This window comes from Delphinapterus leucas, chromosome 11, assembly GCF_059928025.1.
Source record: "Delphinapterus leucas isolate spDelLeu-1000000601 "Yukka" chromosome 11, BTC_Dleu_Yukka2, whole genome shotgun sequence".
Lineage (NCBI taxonomy): Eukaryota > Metazoa > Chordata > Mammalia > Artiodactyla > Monodontidae > Delphinapterus > Delphinapterus leucas.
The window spans coordinates 76,092,338-76,112,878 of NC_143139.1; the positions used below are offsets into that span (position 1 = coordinate 76,092,338).

Here is a 20,541-nt window from a genome sequence, read left to right on the forward strand (position 1 = left end):
GAGACCAACCAGACAGCTGGAGTCTTCGGGTCTTCTTTGGAACCCAAAAATCTCTTTATGCCTTTCAGTTGCTCCTGTAGCTTTGACAGAAAACCTTATTTTCAACTAGAGATGATATTTATTCTAGTTGACCTTTGTTGATAAGTCCCCTTTCCCCTACTGGTTTTGGGAGATTTATTTTTGTTAGAATCAAACTGAGTGATAGGCTGCCTTCTCAGAAATAAAGACAAACACCTCACTAGGAGACTTGTTTAGCTACCCTTAGGCAAACACCAAATTGAATATTTAGCAATTCCTTTTTTTGAAGCTGGAGGGAGGGGGAGATGGTCCAAGGAAGCCAACTCCCAGTTCCAAGAAAGTAGAGACAGTATATGTGTACTTTTCTTCAGATGATTATCATTTTTAACCAACAGCTGCATGGTCAACCTCTAATACCTCTGTGACCACATCAAGGTGACAAAGTCAACCAAACCTCCGTTGACTGTCTGCCCCAAAGCAACAGATTTTGTCTTCTGGTGATGATTTGATGAAGCATCCTTGCAGGGAGGAAGTGAAAAGGGATGCAGACAATGCTTTTTTGGCAGCAACAATATTTCTGTGGCTGGTTTCTTTTAACACAAAAGAGATCATGGCTGATAGATATGTCAGAGCTTCTTAGAGACATGTCCTATTTTATGTGTGTTTTGCAGCGCTCAAAAAAAAAAAAAAGTAAATTGGTCTTTTGTAGCTTCCAAGAAAATGTCCCTCTTCTTTTTGTTTGTTGCACATCTAAATCCCAGAATCATCTAGGAAAAGGGAGGGGATGAAAATTTTCAAAAGATTTGGCTTCCTCACTACCAGCGTCTTATTCCATCCCACATACCCAGACACTGGCACGTGCAAAAGAGAAGGTACTGTTTGTCTTACTGGATCTCAGTTTGGACATTTGATTTAAGTAGAGAAGCCTTGTGTCATAGCCAGTATGTATTGCATAAAGTTGCCCCTGAGACTAATTATCAGAAACTGGATAAATAGAACTGTGTGTTCAGATAAAATGGCTCCTTGGGAGATTATCCCAGAGTAATATGAGAACTCTGTACCCTATACCAAAGAAGTGGGTGATTTAAAAATATATGCGCATATAGTATTTGTATATATGTATATGCCTATGTGTATATATACACATATATGTATGTATGTACACACACACAGTCACCTAAGTTTGTGTACAGAAGTTTGCTTTGTTTTTGTGTATACACACACACACACACACACACATACCTAAATTTGTATAGAGAGGTAGATACAGCATGAGTATAATGTCTATTTATACCTCTTCCTTCTGGTAACTCTTCATTTTTCTTCTTATTCATCTTTAAAATAAATTTGGCCTCTTTCTGAGTTTTTGAACCTTTCAGTACCTACATATAAATCAACTGATCAACTTCTGAAGACTGCTTTTGAGGGAAGGAGAAGGCAGGTACAGAAAGATGGGAACAAATTTCATGGGGCCTTTGGCTCAATTCTGAGAATGCAAATTTAGGGGACAAAGAAAATGTCAGCCTGGGCTTCGTGGTTTGCCCTCCATTTTTTTGCTTCATAGAGGTCCTCTCAGTCTTTGGAATTAATATCCACCAATCTCAGGGGACTGTATAATTGAGTAAAAACAGTTACCCCCAAAGTGGCAACAGTAAGAGACAGAATTAATACACCTTTGGGGCCAAAATATTCAGCTTGAGTATAATTTGATAAACCCTGGGTATAATTTAAGTAGGCATATGGACACAGAAGGGAAAAAATAAAGTTCTCCAATTATGAAGAAGGGATTCACCCTATGGTACACACTAGAACTAAAATTATGAGGGTGAATTTGGAGACAAAATAGAAACCCCTACTTAAGTACCAGAGATTTCTTTAGACTTGTCCCTTATTTCTACACACAGACTTATTCAGTGATCTTAAATGTCTATGAAATCTAGTATAGATTTCTATATTTGGCTTCTACTGAAAGAAAATTTTCAAACCTTATACTTTTGACATTTAAAATGTGAACATTATTTAGCCTTAATGAAGAAGGAAGTTCTGCCATTTGCAACAATATGGATGTACCTTGAAGACATTACACTAAGTGAGATAAGCCAGCCACAGAAGGACAAATGCTGAATTATTCCACTTACATAAGGTATCTAAAGTCAAACTTAGAGAAACAGAGAATACAGTAGTAGTGTCAGAGACTGAGAGGAGGGGGATATGGGAAGATGTTGTTCACTGGGTATAACGTTTCAGTTATGCTAGATGAATGCATTCTAGAGATCTGTTACACAACCTAGTGCATATACTTAGCAAGACTCTATTGTGCACTTCAAAATTTGTTAAGTGCACACTTAGATGGGTAGATCTTGTGTTAAGTGTTCTTACCTAGAAAAAACAAACAAGCAAAAACAACAACAAAAGCCCCAAAGGGACACAAGGAAACCTTGGGAGGTGTTGTGCTGGAAGTGTGTCTGTTACCTTGACTGTCATGAAGGTATCACAGGTGTGTGCATATGTCCAAACTGATCAGAATGTACACATTAAATATATGCAGTTCTTCGTGTATCAATTCTGTCTCTAATGAAGCTGTTAAAAATTGATACTTGAACAAAAGGAAAAAAATTAGTTACATATGAGGTATGATTATCAATATAAAACTAAATTTCCTTCCATTTGTTTATTCAACAAGCATTTATTGAGAGACTGCTCTGTGCCAGGCACTGCACTAGGCACTGAGGGTTCAAAGACTAGTAAGAAATAGTCCGTTCCTGGCCTCATGGAGCAAGGGGAAGTCAGACAAGGCCCCATGTCAGGATGATGAAGTATAATGAGTGCTGCTGGGCACGGGGCAGTGCAGGGGCGGGGTGGGGGTGGGGCAGAAAGAGAAGAGTATGGCTTTGCTCTAGAAGGAATCACAGAGGCCTCTCCATAGGGCTTCTCAAAACATGGCAGCTGGCTTTCCCCGGAGTAAAGGATCCAAGAGACCAAGACAGAAGCCACAGAGTCTCTTACAACTAGTTCAGAAGTTACATACCATCACTCATGCCTTATTCTCTTGGTCACACCCATCAACCCTGTACAGTGTGGGAGGGGACTGCAAAAGGGTATGAACACCAGGAATTTGGGGGCTCACGGGGGACTGTCTGGGAGACTAGCTACCTCAGTTCCTAGAAAGAGTCAAAGAAGACAGTACTGCTTTTTATTAACTGAGCCACCATCCAGTAATCCCCATTAAGGTTTTGATTAAAAGTGAATAAAAGCACATGCCTTAGGCCTTGAGGTCTAAAGAAAACCTCTTACTTCTTCCTGAATCTAAATCTTGGGATCTTAGTACCCTCTAGAAGGATGCATGGAGGAAAGATGAGAAAATGACAGAGAAAATAAGGTGACTAATAACTTACCTTCTTAGGCACTTACATAGAGGAGGTGGAGAGTCAGAGAGAAGGCTGAGTCCTATTGCCCACCCAACTGTATATAATAGAAAAGAAAGAGAACCACTCCTAGGGATGGCAACACTGCCCCCAATTACAGTTGTCCCTTTGTATCCACAAGGGATTGGTTCCAGGACTCTGCAGATACCAAAATGCATGGATGCTCAGGTCCCTTATGTAAAATGGTGTGTGTTTGCATATAACCTCCTATATACTTTAAATCATCTCTACTTATAATACCAAATACAATGTAAATGCTGTGTAAATAATTGCTGGCGAGTGGCAAAGTCAAGTTTTGCTTTTTGCAACTTTATGAAATTTATCTCCAAATATTTTTGGTCCACGGTTGGTTGAATCTGCAGACATGGAACCCATGGATACAGAGGGCTGACTGTACAAGGTTCTATTTCTGGTCCCAGACACTGACCAGTCAGATTAGCAACTCCTTTTCCCTTGGGTTGGTGGCAGGGAGGCTAGGAAAAAGCAAGATGGCAGGGAGGAAGGAGTAGAAAATTCCTTTTGCCTGTACTGAAGGTATTGTCATCCCTGTTTTTCATATGAGAAAACTGAGATGTGGAAAGGTTAACTGAAGTTTAGTGAGGCCTAATTCTAAGAAACCATGAATGAAAATCTCAACTTTTAAGCCATACTGGTCACATCAGGTCAAAGGTACCATCATTGCTGCTGAACTTGTGATGTACTCCAAAAATTTTTTTTGGCATTTCTTCTAGGCTATACATTAAAATAACTGAAGACACACGTTCAAGAAATAGAAACACAAGAGGGAAATTTGAATCATTTATTGCTGCCTATTCTTTGCAGAGGTAAGGAGACTGACATCTCAAGCGTTAATGGTTGGGAATGGAGGCCAGGTCTTTTATACCCCAGTCTCGTGTTTTCCCTCTGTGGCACTGTGATGGGGTTCCTGAATATATGCTCCCCCTGACATTCGTTGGAATCTTCCTCTTCCCCAACTGTATGAGAGGCAGGAGAATGTGGTAGAAAGAGCACTGGTCTTAGAAGCCCCAGGTTAAGTCCCAGCTCCATCTTGTGTAAACTTGTGTGATCTGGGCACAGTCTCCTCAGTTTCTTCTTCTAAAACATTGGTATAAAAATATTTGCCAACCTCTCAGGATAGTTGTAAGGATGAAAGGAGACACTAGCTGTGAAAAATCTCTGTAGACTCCAGGTACTGGGCAAAGGTAAAGAATCACTTTCGGGAAAATCTAAATCTATGCAGTTTCCCACTGCCAAGCTAAGATGGCCACGCCCCCAGCTTCTTATATTTTGCTTCCTCTAGAGTTTTTTGACTCTCAACTTTTGCACATTGCACCCTGGTCCAGCTGAATTCTGGGCCCAGCGTCCAGAGAGGGCAGTGACTCAATTCTGGACCCAGCGTCCAGATGAGGTCATCCCTCATGTGGGATGGTTCTCCCCCCCCCCCAAGGCCACGAGAATGAGCGAGAGTGTGAGTACCGCTTTGCGGGGAAGAAAGCAAACAACCCTATCGTTTAATGGGAGTCTTAAAAGTTTTAGCTGCTTTAGTGAATATGGACATTGAGACTGGATGGCAACTGCTCCTACTAACAGTGGAGATTTATTATCCCAGAAAATCATTTCAATCTGTGGAGAGACCATTGAGTGATCATGGGTATAATTAATAGCAGAACTGTTTGGGAAGGGCATCAACATCTACGCAGTGCCTCCCACACCCAAGGCAGAGAGCGAGGTGTGAGGTTGGTGTCGTTCTTGCTTTGCAGAGGAGAAAGATGAAGTTCAGAGAGGTTAGGTAGTTGGTCCAAGGTCCCAAGCTTGCAAATGGTAGAGTTAAGACTTGAATCCCGGTCTTTGCACTTTCTGTAGCGCAGCCACCAGGGAGAGCCTGATGCATTTTGAATCATTTGCCTATGTTTGAAAATGAGAGAAACTGTGTGGGAAGATACGATAATTGAAATAGTTTAACCAGTTGCCCATAGTTTGGAAACTTTGGAGAAAGAGAGGTTAAAATGTAGATTAAACATGGAAAATAAAAACCCCACGCTTCTCCTACCTCTGGACACCAGACATGGATACACTTTTAATAACAGCTCTTTTTCAGACACTGCCATCAGGAGGAGATTTCAACACCAGGGCCACTGACGAGTGGAGGGTACAGAAGGTCACAAAATACAGAGGGCCTAAAACAAGGATTTAAAGGTGTGTCAGTCTGGCAAGAAGAAATTAAGTGAAACTCAGAAAGTTTTCAAATACATAGAAAGAGATTTTGTTTCACAACTTCTATAAACAAACCCCAAAACACGTGGACTTCTAGGAAACAGAGAAGTTATCAAATTGCCAAGGTGTTAATGGTCAGTTCTTGGTGTTGTTAGAGCACACTCTGACTTGCACACCTGACTGAAATGTTTTCCTTAACAAGCATACGCTTTCTCGCTAGTGATTCTTAATATTTCTGCTACAAGGCAACTCATACTTTTGGTAGTCTGGTCAGAAAAATAAAACTTACTGAGCACATCCTAGGTGCCTGGCTATGACCTAGGTACAGAGGATACAAATGAAAACAGAATATATGCTTTCATGGAGTTTTTAGCCTGATGGGGAAAGCAGTTAAGTCAACAAGGAATTATAACATGTGCATTATGATAAGAGCTCGATGAAGGTAGGACAGGGTGCTTGTGGAAATGCAATAGAAGGGGAGCTACCTCAGTCTTAGAAGGTCATTGAAAGCTTCCTAGAAAAAGTGCCATCTAAGCTGAGACCCCAAGGATGAGTAGGAGTTGATGGGAGTGGATTAGTCAGGGTTCTCCTGAGAAGGAGAACCCACAGGAAGTATACAGAGATGTATATAAGAGGGGAGTTATTATAGGAATTGGCTAACACAGTTATGGAGGCCTAGAAGTCCCACAATCTGTGGTCTGCAAGGTGGAGAACCAGGAAAGCCAGTGGTGTACTTCAGTCTGAGTCCAAAAGCCTGGGACCCAGGGGAGCCAGTGGTGGAAGTCCCAGTCTGAAGATAGATGTCCCAGCTCAAGCAGACAGCAAATTCACCCTTCCTCTATCTTTTTCTTCTATTCAGACCTTCAACCGATTGGAAGGTACCCATCTGCCTTGGTGAGGGAGATCTTTACTCAGTCTACTGAGTCAAATGATAATCTCTTCCAGAAACGCTGTCACAGACACAGCCAGAAATAATGTTTTACCACTTACTCCTTAGCCCAGTTAAGCTGACACATAAAATTAACCATCACAGGGGGTATATATCCTCAGCAGATGGAGGAACATGTGCAAAGGGGTAGAAGTGAGAAAATAGAATGTGTTTGGGGAACTGAAAGAAATGCAGTTTGGCTGGAGTATTGAGAGTAGAGATGGCTGGAGAGATGGGCAGGGGGCTAACCTTGCCATGCAGGTTAAAGAGTTAGGATTTTCCTAAGAAAAACTGGAAACCATCAAAGGGATTTAAGCATGAGGCTAACATGATCATGCTTGTGTTCTAGAAAGATCATTATTCTGTATGTATGTGTTTCAGAAAGACCTAACTGGTGATTTGGAGCATGAGACTCAGGATGGGGGACAAGACCAGAAGCAGGATAACCAATAGGTGATAATTGTAGTCATCCAGGCCAGAGATGGGCACAGTCTAGTCCACGTCACACCATTGGAGGTGGAGAGACTGGAGAGATCCAAGAGCTTCTTGAGGAGTGAACTGAATCCACAGAACCTTGACACTGATTAAACATGAGAAATGAAACAGGGAAGCAGTCAAGGATGGCTCCCAGGTTTCCGGGAGGTATGGATGGGATTGCCAGCTCCTGAACTAGAACACTGCTGTAGGAGCAGGTTTCAGAGAGGTGTGGGTGAGTTCCATTTTGGAAATTGCTGGGGGAGTGTGCAGGACATCCAAGTGGAGCTATTCAATACAGAGTAGGAACCATGTGTTGGAATCTCAGGAGAGAAATCTGAATGAGTTTTGGATTTGGGAGTCATTGGTAAGTGGATGGCCCTTGAATTCAAGGCTGAAATCACATTGGCAAGGCTAGCTCCAGCATCCTGTCTTCAAAGAGGATCTGGAAGCTCCCACTTTTTCTTGAGTTTCTTGATCAGACCATGTACATGTAATTAAAACACAATATCCATTCTTATGTCACTTTATGCTTTTGAAAGTAGTCGCCGTGTGTCCCTAGGACTGTTGGGTGAGGTACACAGAGAGAAACAATGCACATTTTATATATGTCCAAGGTCATAAAGCGCCACGCACTGAGAGAGCTCAGCTCTGGTTCTGCCAGGGCTCTTTTCACTACCCTGTATAGTCGTTGAGGCCACCTGTCCTGACACTGCATAAAGAACACCCTCGGGCTTCCCTGGTAGCGCAGTGGTTGAGAGTCCGCCTGCCGATGCAGGGGACACGGCTTCGTGCCCCGGTTTGGGAAGATCCCACATGCCGCGGAGCGGCTGGGTCCGTGAGCTATGGCCTCTGAGCCTGCGCGTCCGGAGCCTGTGCTCTGCAACGGGAGAGGCCACAACAATGAGAGGCCCGCATGCCACACACACAAAAAAAAGAATACCCTCAATTCACAGACAGCCATGACAGGACTGAAATTCATGATGACCCATAAAAGACCTAAGAGAAGCAAGGGGACAGCCTCTCTACCAGGCTCAGTGGATTTTAGCTTCTGCTGCCCTCACCCCATCAGCCTGGTCCACCCTGTGTTGACCTCAGCACAGTTTTAGACTGCCCCTGTCTGCCCACAGCAGGTCTGTGAGGAAGGTCCATGGCTCCATGGCTCCTAAGTCACTGGATACTTGGCCATTCACCATTTGTAAGAGGTGGCCCAACGAGCACCCAAATGCTCAAAGGCAGAACCAGAGTGATGCGATAACATGGAGCGAGATCTGGTAGGTTGGGAATGGGAGAAGGAGGAAGTTTTCCTGATGATCCAGGAAATCATAGTATGTGGAGAAGAGATAAAAAGACAATTTGGGTTTGCTGCTTTGTTTTGGTTTTGTTTCTGAGCAGTGGAATTCTCTTTCCTCAAAGAATTCTTGAACCGGACTCCAATATATCAAATGGTTAAAAAAAAAAAAGAAAAAAAGGAACTGTTCCGATAAAAGCAGGAGCCCTGGGACCTGAGCCAGCCTCCTGGTGGGGCTGGGGGCACCCCACCCCCTTAATACTCACACAGGGCCTTTTAGGCTTCTTGGAACACTTTTGAAAAACGGTAGTTTAGTCCATGCCCCCAGGACGGTGGAAGATACAGAAGAATGAGAGATCGAGCTTTAGAGTCAAACTCCCCTGGTTTGAATCTGGTCGGGCTGCTTATTAGCTGTGTGATTTGGGACAAGTTATTTAAGAGTTCTGAGCCTCAGGTTCATTATCTGTAAAATGCGTGTGGTAAGTACAGAATTGCTATGACAGTTAAAAGAGAAAAAATATCTAAAGTACTGAGCACTGAGCTCAGCATTTAATATATTCTCAATAATGGAAATTATTATTATTGTTGTTATCAGTTGCCAAACATTTGGATTTTTACAGATTTTTCAAGCTGGAAATTTGGCTTTTTTTAAAAAATTAATTTATTTTTTATTTTTATGTATTTTTGTCTGTGTTGGGTCTTCGCTGCTGTGAGCGGGCTTTCTCTAGTTGCGGCAAGGGGGGCTACTCTTCGTTGCGGTGCATGGGCTTCTCATTGCGGTAGCTTCTCTTGTTGCGGAGCACAGGATCTAGGTGCTTGGGCTTCAGTAGTTGTGACTCATGAGCTTAGTTGCTCCACGGCCTGTGGAATCTTCCCGGACCAGGGCTTGAATCTGTGTCCCCTGCATTGGCAGGAGGATTCTTAACCACTGTGCCACAAGGGAAGCCCGAAATTTGGCTTTTTAGAGATAGGCTAGAAATTTGGACTTTTTGGTGAGGCTCTCCCAATTTTTAAGTAATTAATTGAAAAAAAAAACAACAACAACAAAACTGAGCTAAATAAGATGACCTCCAGCAGTCCACCGGAGACCTCTGGAGTAAATAGTTAATGCATGATTATACATGGTATGTACCATATATGATTAAACATGTATATAGATCCATGTATGGCAGAGGCTGAATTGTCCTGGAGGGGAAGGGGTGGGAGGCTGAGCGGCTTGGAGGGAGGAAGAGGCCTGAAGCTGTGCCTGGGTCCATGGCGTGGGGTTGTGGCTTGCTTTAGTCGGTACAGGTTGGACCCTGCCATCCTGCTGTGGGATAGATTCATGTTTCTGGGATGAGGGAACATTTCCTTCCCTGACCTGCCATGGTGATACCAGGATTCACAAAGGAAAGGCTGATCCTCGCACTTCCCAGTTGCGTTCAACTCAGGAGCTTTTGCGTGGACCCCTCTTTATTTGAAATATTGATATTTTGTTTATCATGTACTTTTTTGCATCAAATTTGATTTTTTAAAAATATTGCATTTAAAATTTTATTTTTAATGGAAACTTCTATTAAGTAGGAAGATATAATATCTTTATTTTATTTTTTATTTTTTGAGACCAGGGATAGTATTTTATTCTTCTTTTTTATACATCCATACTGCTTAGCATAGAGCTATACTCTTTTTTTTTTTTCCCAGTGCTATACAGTAGGTCCTTGTTGGTTATCTATTTTAAATACAGCAGTGTGCACAAGGACATAATATCTTTAGAGGATAGTTGCTAAGGAGGTAGGTTCTATAGTTAGACTACCTGCATTTTATTTTATTTTTAAATTTTTATTTATTTAATTGAAATATAGTTGATACACAATATTATGTTACTTTCAGGTGTGCAACAAAGTAATTTGACATTTAAATACATTACAAAATGATCACCAACATAAATCTACAACCATCTGTCCCCATATAAAGTCATTGACTTATTTATTTTATAACTGGAAGTTTGTACATCTTAATTCCCTCATCTGTTTTGCCCACCCTCTATCCTCCACCCCTCTGGCAAACACCCATTTATTTCTTCTTTGTATTTATGAATCTGTTTTCATTTGTTTTGTTTTTACATTCCACTTTTAATTGATATCATATGGTAATTGCTTTTCTCTGTCTGACTTATTTCACTTAGCGTAATACCCTCTGGATCCAACCAAGTTGTTACAAATGGCAAGATTTCATTCTTCTTTATGGCTGAATAATATTCCATTGTATATATATACCACACCTTCTTTATCCATTCATCTATTGATGGGCACTTGGGTTGTTTTCATATCTTTGCTATTATAAATAATGCTGCAGTGAATGTAGGGGTGCATATATCTTTTCAAATTAGTGTTTTTGTTTTCTTCAGAGAAAACACCCAGAAGTGAAATTGCTGCATCCTATCATAGTTCTCTTTTTAATTTTTTGAGGAAACTCCATGCTGCTTTCCACAGTGGCTGCATCAGTTGACAATCCCACCAACAGTGCATGAGAGTTCTCTTTTCTCCGCATCACCATCAACACTTGTTGTTTGTTGTCTTTTTGCTGATAGCCATTCTGATCGTTCTAAGGTGATATCTCATTGTGGTTTTGATGTGTGTTTCCCTGATGATGAGTGACATCGAACATCTTTTCATGTGTCTGTTGGCCATTTGTATGTCTTCTTTGGAAAAATGTCTATTCAGGTCCTCTGCCCATTTTTAAATCAGATTGTTTGGTTTTTTTGATATTGAGTTGTGTGAGTTCTTTATGTATTTTGGATATTAACCCCTTATTGGATATGTCATTTGCAAATACCTTCTCCCATTCAGTAGGCTGCCTTTTGTTTGCTGATGGTTTCCTTTGCTGTGTAAAAGCTTTTTAGTTTGATGTAACCCCATTTGTTTACTTTTGCTTTTGTTTCCCTTGCCTGAGGAGACAGATCCAAAAAATATTGCTAAGACTGATGTCAAAGAGTGTGCTGCTTACATTTTCTTCTAGAATTTTTATGGTTTCAGATCTTAAATTCAAGTCTTTAATCCATTTTGAGTTTATTTTCTTACATGGTGTGAGAAAGTGGTCCAGTTTTATTCCTTTGCATGTAGCTGTCTAGTTTTTCCAGCATCATGTATTGAAGAGGCTGTCTTCAACATTTTTTTGCCTCCTTTGTCACATATTAATTGACCATATTAGCATTGGTTTATCTCTGGAATGTCAATTCTGTTTCACTGATATATGTGTCCTTTTGGTGCCAGTACCATACTGTTTTGATTACTGTAGCCTTGAAGTATAGTTTGAAATCATGAGCATATAACCTCCAGCTTTGTTCTTCTTTCTCAAGATTGCTTTGGCTATTCACGGTCTTTAGTGATTCCATACAAATTTTAGGATTATTAGTTTTAGTTCTGTGAAAAATGCCATTGGTAGTTTGATAGGGATTGCATTAAATCTGTAGATTGCCTTGGGTGGTATGCAATATTAATTCTTCCAATCCGTGAGCAAGGTATCTTTCCATTTGTCTGTGTCATCTTCAGTTTCTTTCATCAATGTCTTATACTTTTCAGAGTACAGGCTTTCACCTCCTTAGTTAGACTTCCTCCTATGTATCTTATTCTTTTTGACGCACTGTAAATCAGATTGTTTTCTTAATTTCTCTTTCTGATAGTTCATTATTAATGTATAGAAATGCAACAGATTTCTGTATATTAATTTTGTATCCTGCAACTTTACTGAATTCACTTATTAGTTCTAATAGTTTTTTGATGGAGTCTTTAGTTTTCTCAATAAAGTATCATGTCATCTGCAAACAGTGACAGTTTTACTTAACTTAGATGCCTTTTATTTCTTTTTTTCTCTGATTTTGGTGGCTTGAACTTCTGATACTAGTTTGAATAAAAGTGGTGAGAGTTGGCATCTTTATCTTGTTCCTGACCTTAGAGGAAATGCTTTCAGTTTTTCACCATTGAGTATGATGTTGGCCATGGATTTGTCATATATGGTCTTTATTCTGTTAAGGTATGTTCCCTCTATATACACTTTGTTAAGAGTGTTTGTCAAAAAGCTTTTTCTGCATCTATTGAGGTGATCATATGACTTTTATCTTTCATTTTGTTAATGTGGTATATCATATTAATTGATTTGCAGACATTGAGCCATCCTTGCATCCCTGGGATAAATCCCACTTGATCATGTGGTATGATCCTTTTAAAGGAATTCTGTTTGCTAATATTTTGTTGAGAATTTTTGCCTTCATATTTATCAGTGATATAGGCCTGTAATTTTCTCTTTTTTTGTGGTGTCTTAGTCTGGTTTTGCATTCAGGGTGATGCTGGCCTTGCAGAATAAGTTTGGAAGCATTCCTTCCTCTTCAATTTTTTGGAATAGTTTGAGAAGGATAGGTGTTAACTAATCTTTAAATGTTTGGTAGAATTTGCTTGTGAAGCCATCTCATGCTGGACTTCTGTTGAGTGTTTTTCTTTATTACTAGTTAGATTTCATTACTGGTAATTGGTCTGGTCAGCTGTTTTATTTCATTCTGATTCAGTCTTGGAGGATTGTATGCTTCTAGGAATTTATGCATTTCTTCTTGATTGTCCAATTTGTTGGCATATAATTGTTCATAATAATTTCTTATGATCCTCTGTATTTCTGTGATATCTGTTGTAACTTCTTTCTCAGTTCTGATTTTATTGATTGGGCCCTCTCTCTCTCTCTCTCTCTCTTTTTTGATAAGTCTGGCTGAGGTTTATCAATTTTGTTTATCTTTTCAAAGAACCATCTGTTAGTTTCAGTGATATTTTTTAATTATTTTTTTTAGTCTCTATTTCATTTTTTTCTGCTCTCATCTTTATTATTTCTTTCCTTCACCTAACTTAATTTTTTTTTCTTTTTCTAGTTCCTTTAGATGTAAGGTTAGGTTGTTTATTTGAGATTTTTTGTTTGTTTGTTTCCTGAGGTAGGCCTGTATCAATATAAACTTCTCTCTTATAACTGTTTATGCTGCATCCCATAGATTTTACAATGAGCTTCCATTTTCATTGTCTCAAGGTATTTTTTTATTTCCTCTGAGTTCTTCAGTGAGCCATTGGTTTTTTAGTATAGTTTAGACTCCATGTGTTTATGTTTTTTCCAGTTTTTATCTGGTAGTTAATTTCTAGTCTCATACCATTGTGGTCAGAAAAGATGATATGATTTCAGCCTTCTTAAATTTATGGAGCCTTGTTTTGTGGCCTAGCATGTGACCTATCCTTGAGAGTGTTCCATGTGCACTTGATAAGAATGTGTATTCTGCTGCTTTTGGATGGAATGTTCCATATATATATTAAGTCCATCTGATCTAACATGTCATTTAAGGCCAATGTTTCCTTGTCTGGATGACCTGTCCATTGATGTAAGTGGAGTGTTAAAGTCCCCTACTATAATTGTGTTACTATTAATTTCTCCCTTTTTAATATTTGCTTTATGTATGTATGTTCTTATGTTGGATGCATATATATTTATAAGTGTTATGTCTTCTTGTTGGATTGATCCCTTTATCATTATGTAGTGCCCTTCTTTGTCTCTTTTTAGAGTCTTTGTTTAAAAATCTGTTTTATCTGATGTAAGTATTGTTACCCCGGCTTTCTTTTCATTTCCATTTTCTTGGAATGTATTTTTCTATTTCCTCACCCTGTGTATGTCTTTAGATCTGAAGTGAGTCTCTTGTAAGCAGCATATATATGGATCTTGGGTTTGTTTTTTTTAAACCATTCAGCTACTCTGTGTCTTTTAATTGGAGCATTTAGTCCATTTACATTTAAAGTAATTATTGATAGGTTGGTACTTATTGCCATTTTGTTTTCTGATTGTTTTTTAGTTCTTCTTTGTTTCTTTCTTCTCTTGCTCTCTTCCTTTGTGGTTTGATGACTGTCTTTAGTGTTATGTTTTGACTCCTTTCTCTTTACTTTTTGTGTATCTATTATAGGTTTTTGGTTTGTGGTTACTAAGAGATAGGGGTGTGTGTGTGTGTGTGTGTGTATGTATGTGTGTATATATATATATTTTTTAAGTTGACAATCTCTTAAGCTTGAACACATTATAACAGCCATATAATTTTAACTTTTAACCCCTCACCACATTTTATGTTTTTGACATTTTACATGTTTTAATTTTGTGTCTTTCTTCACTTATTATAGATATAGATGATTTTACTACTTTTTTTCCTTTAACCGTCCTACTAGCTTTATAAGTGATTGATCAGTAGATTGTTTGCTTTTACCAGTGAGATATTTTCTTTCATAATTGTCTTATTTCTAAGACGATTGTGGCCTTTTCTTTTCTACTTAATGAACTCCATTTAACATTTCTTATAAGGCTGGTTTAGTGGTGGTGAACTCTTTTAGCTTTTGCTTGTCTGTAAAACTCTTTACTGCTCCTTTAATTCTGCATAGACCCCATCTTTATTTGAAATATTGATATTTTGTTCATCATGGATTTTTTTGCATTAATTTTGATTTTTTTAAATGTTTCATTAAAATATTACTTATCTCAATTTCTGAGTTTTTGGATGTCTTCTTAACCTTTGTGTCCAAGGTGAACAACTCACTTGCCTCACCCTAGTCCCTGCCCTAGATCCCAGCCCCAAGTCATGATTTAGTGGATTGTCCATGTAACAGGCTGTCTGTTGGAGGCAGGTACTCAGCCCTCATAGCTGCTTGAGGGAAGACAATCACCCCACAGAGCAGGTGGATGCTGGGGAATGCAGACCAATTTTGATTGTAGCCAAAGCAAACAGCCTCTAAGAAACAAATCTACTGAAGGATCAAGACATTCCAAAGGCAAACAGGAACAGTTTCCAGAAGATTTATTCTTTTGGATTCCTGGCACTTCTTATGTCTCCAGTTCCTTAGGAAGGAAATGCACAGACTGACTTGTAGGGGATCAGTTGTGACTGTCAGCCCCCCATGCTTACAAACATTTTCCCCCTTTGTTCCATTATGAAAGGTACAGAGATTTGATTCAGAGGAGCTCAGATGTTAGTGGAGAAAACTGTTTTCCCTTCAGCATCTCTCATCCAAGGCTTCCACAGAGTTCCAGCACTGGGTCTGGAACTGCCTGTGGGGCCTGGCCTTGGGCTTCCAGGCAGGGAAAGATCTCAGGTAGCGGTGTCTGTCTGGGAAGCTGCAGGCCTTCTAGCTGCATCTCAGTCAGTGTGGCTTGACCTTCACTCCCCTGGACAGGCAGAGCCACTAGGCGCATGGTCCCCCTGTGTGGCAGTGTGGCTGCTGGGCAGACTCTGGCAATATGCCCACTCTACTTAGACCCTTCATGTGAATGTGCTTCATCCACCCCCAGAAATCCCACCTGTCTTGAACTGAAGAGCAAAGCCTGGAAGTTTGACCAAATCAGTAGGAGTTCTAGATGAGCTCAACTGTTTCAGACATAGAAAACAAGAAACTAGTATATTGAACTTCTCCATACCTTCCACCCAACTTAAGAAATGAAGTATTACTGTTACAATCGAAGCGCCCTTAAACAACTTAAATGTCTACCCTTGAGAGAATGGATATGTAAATGGAGGTATGTTCTAAAATATTCTACATCAGGTAAAACAAAAGAATCAGAGGTATGTGTGTCATCACAGGTAAATCTTAAATATGTTGTTGAGCTTGATTCTTTCCATGGGTGTTTCCTAGGAAACTTGAACTGACTTGCCTATGAGAGCTCTCAGCTTAGGACAGCAAGCAATCTACTGATCAATCACTTATAAAGCTAGTAGGAAGGTTAAAGGAAAAAAAGTAGTAAAATCATCTGTATCTACTGAGTGTCCCCACTTTCTTCTCTTCCTTTCCTTCCTCCTTCCTTTCCTCTCTCTTTTCCCCCTCTCTATTCTATTCTCTTACCTCCTCCAATCTTGGCTTATATTCTTCCTTCCTCTCCTGTTTCTCTCCTTCTTACCCTTTCTTTACTCTTCACTCTGGGGTGTGGGTGTAAGCACGCAGGGAGGTGTGTGTGTGTGTGTGTGTGTGTGGTGAAAGGGGTTAACACCTAGTTTGTACCAGACCATACTGGGTGCTGTGCACACATTATTTCACATGGTCAATCCATTATTGTCCCCATTTTAAGAATGAGAAAATTGAGGCTCAGAGAGGCTGGAAAATGGGCCGAAGCTCTGCAAATTGTAAATAGCTGAGCAGAGACTTGAATTCAGGTCAGAATCTGGAATCAGGGCTCCTCCCACTTCCCAGCACACAGCCTACCCTACCTCTCCACCCTTTTCTTCTCTCCTGCCTTTTCTCTCCTTCCCTCCCCAAGTATGTCCCATATCACTTTCTACTACAATTACCAGTATTATTATTATACTTTCTGTTATCCATTTCAAGGATGCCTTAGGTTACTTTGTTTATCTTTTCAAAGATAAACAGTTTATCAAATGCTCTCGTGAACAAGACCTTATTTGGTCCTAACAACCCCTGTGAGGCAGGTGAGGCCAATATTAAGCCCACTCTACAAATGAGAACCAGAACTCAGAGAGGCTGGGAATATGCTGAAAGCCACATAGCCATAGGCTGATCTTCTGTCTCTGACTCTGAATCCTGGCTCCTTTGGTTACCCTGCTTCACCGAGACCTATGAGTCCATTCAAAGTCAAGTGCTGGTCACCAGGAACACACAATACTTGTGAAACCAGATCCTGTCTTTAAATTTTGATATTTTGTTCATCATGAAGTTTTGACATTAATTTTGATTTTTTTAATATTGCATTAAAATGTTATTTATATTATTTATTTGATGGCTGGGTTTATTTGGTATCTTTAAATTTTGCACCAGAGGTGATGCCTCACCCTCCTCACCCTAGTCCCAACCCTACCTGTCTTTACCTAGCACAGTAACCCCTCCCTTATCCATGCTTTTGCTTTTCATGGTTTCAGTTACCCACAGACAACCTCAGTCTGAACATGTTAAATGCAAAATCCCAGAAATAAACAACTCATAAGCTTTAAATTGCATGCCATTTTGAGTCACGTGGTGAAATCTTGCATCTTCCAGCTCCATCCTGCCTGGGACGAGAATCATCCCTTTGTCCAGCGCATCCCACCTGTTAGTCACTTAGTAAGTGTCTTGGTTATCAGATCAATTGTCATAGCATCACAGTGCTTGTGTTCAAGTAACTTTTCTTTTACTTAATAATGGCCCCAAAGCACAAGGGTAGTGATGCTGGCAATTGGGATATTCTCTTCCTGTGCCTAATTTAAAAACAAAACTTTCTTACAGGTATTTACGTGTAGGAAAAAGCATATTATCTATAGTATATAAATATAGTATTATCCGAGGTTTCAGGCATCCCCTGGGGGGTCTTGAAATGTATCCCTCCCGGGTAAGGGGGAACCACTGTGCCAGAATTACACTGTGTTTACTTCTAACAAGGTAAGCATGTGGTAAGAGTTGTTTTTACAACAGTGCTGCTTGGCTGCCTTTTCTGACACTTCCTCATTAGTTTGGTTCAGAGTCTCACTTCCCAGGTCCCCTCTGGGAATCCTCTCTGATCAGAATAATTCTGTAGAAGAAGGTGAGTTCTTGGGTCGATACAGGATCAGTGATGCCTCAGAAAGAGGAGACTTGATTTCTTCCATGGGGCCCCTGCTGTTAGCTGATGCTCAGCGGTTTGAGTTAGCACAATGAAGTCTTTTTCTGGGAAGGGACTATTTGGGAATAAACTTCCATGGATACGTCCTCACACACCCCTCCAACCCTGTCCCTTGGCTGTTAGCCTTTAGGTAAATAGAAGGAACAGCTTGATCGGGGTTTTCCTAGAAAAGCCCTTCGATGGGCCCATTATGGAAAAGAAGCTGTTTCTGTTTTCTTTGATTAATTACAGTATCTTGTTTCCCAAAGCACGTGTGGCCTTGGATCTTCCAATGGGCAACAGCCACAAAGGAAGGGCCATGGCTGCCTGGAGCTTGACAAGGACCCCAAGACTAGGGCCGGTGCAAGGGAGTAGGGGTGGCATATGTAGCCCTGTTGTCAAGGACTTGGCTCTTCGCTTTTTACCATTGAGGTAGTTCATGTTGTCCATTTCCTTTGTGTTTTCCTGCCAGTGTGAATAAGAGAAATATTAGTGTTTAAAGATTTCTTTACAGTTCCTTGAAAGCTGGCTGGGTGAAGTCAGCCAGAGAATTATATAACAGCAAAGCTCATTTAAAGCAACAGTGTCTTTCTATAGGGCTGTGGGGTTTCATTTATTGGTTTTGTTATAAATTATAAAGAAAAAGGTACTAATTTTATGAAGAAAATAGAAGGACCCTCCCATTCTTACTTTCTGTTCTTTCACTGGAGGGGTGCAATTTCTAGGGTGTTGGTAAAAAAAAGAAAAGATACAAAACCTCTTTCAAGGAAAATAAGAAAAAATCATGTTCATTAACCTCAGGCAGTCATAGCATACTTAACCTTGTTTGAATTCAGAAGAAAAAATAATAATAAAGAGAAAAGCTTTCTAAAGTATTTGTTTCTTTTTTAAGAGTCTTGGGAATTTTATAAATGTTCAGCTATTTTTTCCTTTCAAAGGGAGCCAGACCCTTTGAGGTAGGGAAGGATTCAAGCATCCGGCTATCTACTACTATGATGTTCTCTGTGGTGCTTTAATACCTATCAAAGTGCCTACCATGCATTATCTCAACTGATCTCCCCATTCCCTTCGTTTGCCCTTCTGTTTCTTTCCATTTTAGAGATAAGAAAACTGAGGCCCAAGGTTTCTCTGACTTGCCTGGCATCACACAGCTCAAATGGAGACCAAATTCTGCGATTCTGTCTGTCTCTTTCTGGCATCACCCTGAAAAGGCCCCCTTCTCCTTTCCTGTATACCAGTGGATCTCAACCAACGGCAACTTTACCTCTCAGGGGACATTTGGAAATGTCTGGAGGTATTTTTGGTTGACACAACTGGCGGAGGAGGGCACAGATACAGGTGCTACTGGCATCCAGTAGGCGGAAGCCAAGGATGCTGCTATACATCCGACGGTGCACAGACTACTCCCACAAAGAAGTATCTGGCCCTAAAGGTCAATAGTGCAGAGGCAGAAAAGCCAAGGTCGGGACTGCGCCCCACATCAGACGGAAGTTCCAACCTCCGGGAGTTGCCAGGGCTCCTCTGCCCAGCGACAGGCTTGGCCTCTCTCCCAAGGCTGCCACAAGAGCTGAAGCCACTGTCTAGAGTGCCCTTTGGCAGCGGGCAAGTGTCCCCTGTGGAGTTTCCTGCGGGACAGGCAGTGCATCAGCTGGAGCTGCTGTGTGTTATAATTTATAGTCACAGGACGCCTGTCTTCATTTAGCAGCAAGCTCGCTGGCAGCTGCCCTGCCAGGGAGGAAGCGAGGCCCGCAGAGGCCCGCAGCACCCCCCACAGCTGACAGCCCGTGGTATTTGGGGACGGCTGTTGCTCGGAGGCACCTGGGAATAGGCCAGGGTGGAGATGGCGCTGAGCACGTGGTCTCCCCTTCCGACCCGTCCGTCAGCAGCGGCCCCTGCCAGAAGATGGCCTATTGAACATTTCCAGGAATAGCACTGCCAAGCCTGTCAACTGCTTTCTTGGAAATACACTCAATAAGGATGGCGGGCCTCCAGCAGGGAGAGCAGAAAGCCCGGCCTGGACCACGCCACTCAGAAACGGCAGGGCCTGGCTGCAGGCCCTGGCAGTGCCTTGGGGAAGAGGAGCTGTAGCTTCTGGAGTCGTTTAAAAACGTTCTCAGCGTGGAGGGGAGATGACCACACCTTTCAGAAGGTCGGGCCCTGCTGACCTCATGCAACCCCGTGACCTTTAAGTGCCTGCTGTGTTTGTTCAGACACCAGCCGACTGGAAGGCTATCCGGCTTGGAGACCAGGTTTTAACTAGGTATTAACTGTCAGCAGTGATTGACCTCAGTGTCATCTGGGGAGCCTTGGCCATCACTCCTTCTGTTGTAAGCTTCACTCTCAAATAGCGCCAAAGGAACATAAGAAAGGGCGAGTATTCCCCACTCCACCCCACCAACCCCACGCACACTGTCACTGTGGGGATATAGCAGATAAGAGGCAAAGATGTGATAACGAGAGAAAAATATTATAATCCACCCTTCCCCTCACCCCCTGCAGAAGTAACCTTCCCCCTCACAGAGGCCTGACATTCCTGTTGTAATCTGACCACTTGGAACTCTTTGCTCTCTGAGCTACGGCCTTCTCCA

The 20,541-nt window shown here is 41.2% G+C and overlaps 1 protein-coding gene across 13 annotated transcripts in view; it reads left to right on the forward strand.

The window, feature by feature from the left end:
• The window catches only part of CRADD (CARD and death domain containing adaptor protein), a 234,604-nt gene extending 214,543 nt beyond the window's left edge, over nt 1–20,061 (forward strand). For 5 of the 13 annotated variants that reach the window (XR_016395021.1, XR_016395012.1, XR_016395014.1 and 2 more), the window contains one exon: nt 1–20,061. This exon is cut by the window's left edge. The gene's annotated coding sequence lies outside the window, so the exon portion shown is untranslated. The other 8 variants (XR_016395015.1, XR_016395016.1, XR_016395013.1 and 5 more) reach the window with 7 other exon arrangements.
• Nucleotides 20,062–20,541: the final 480 nt, after the last annotated feature.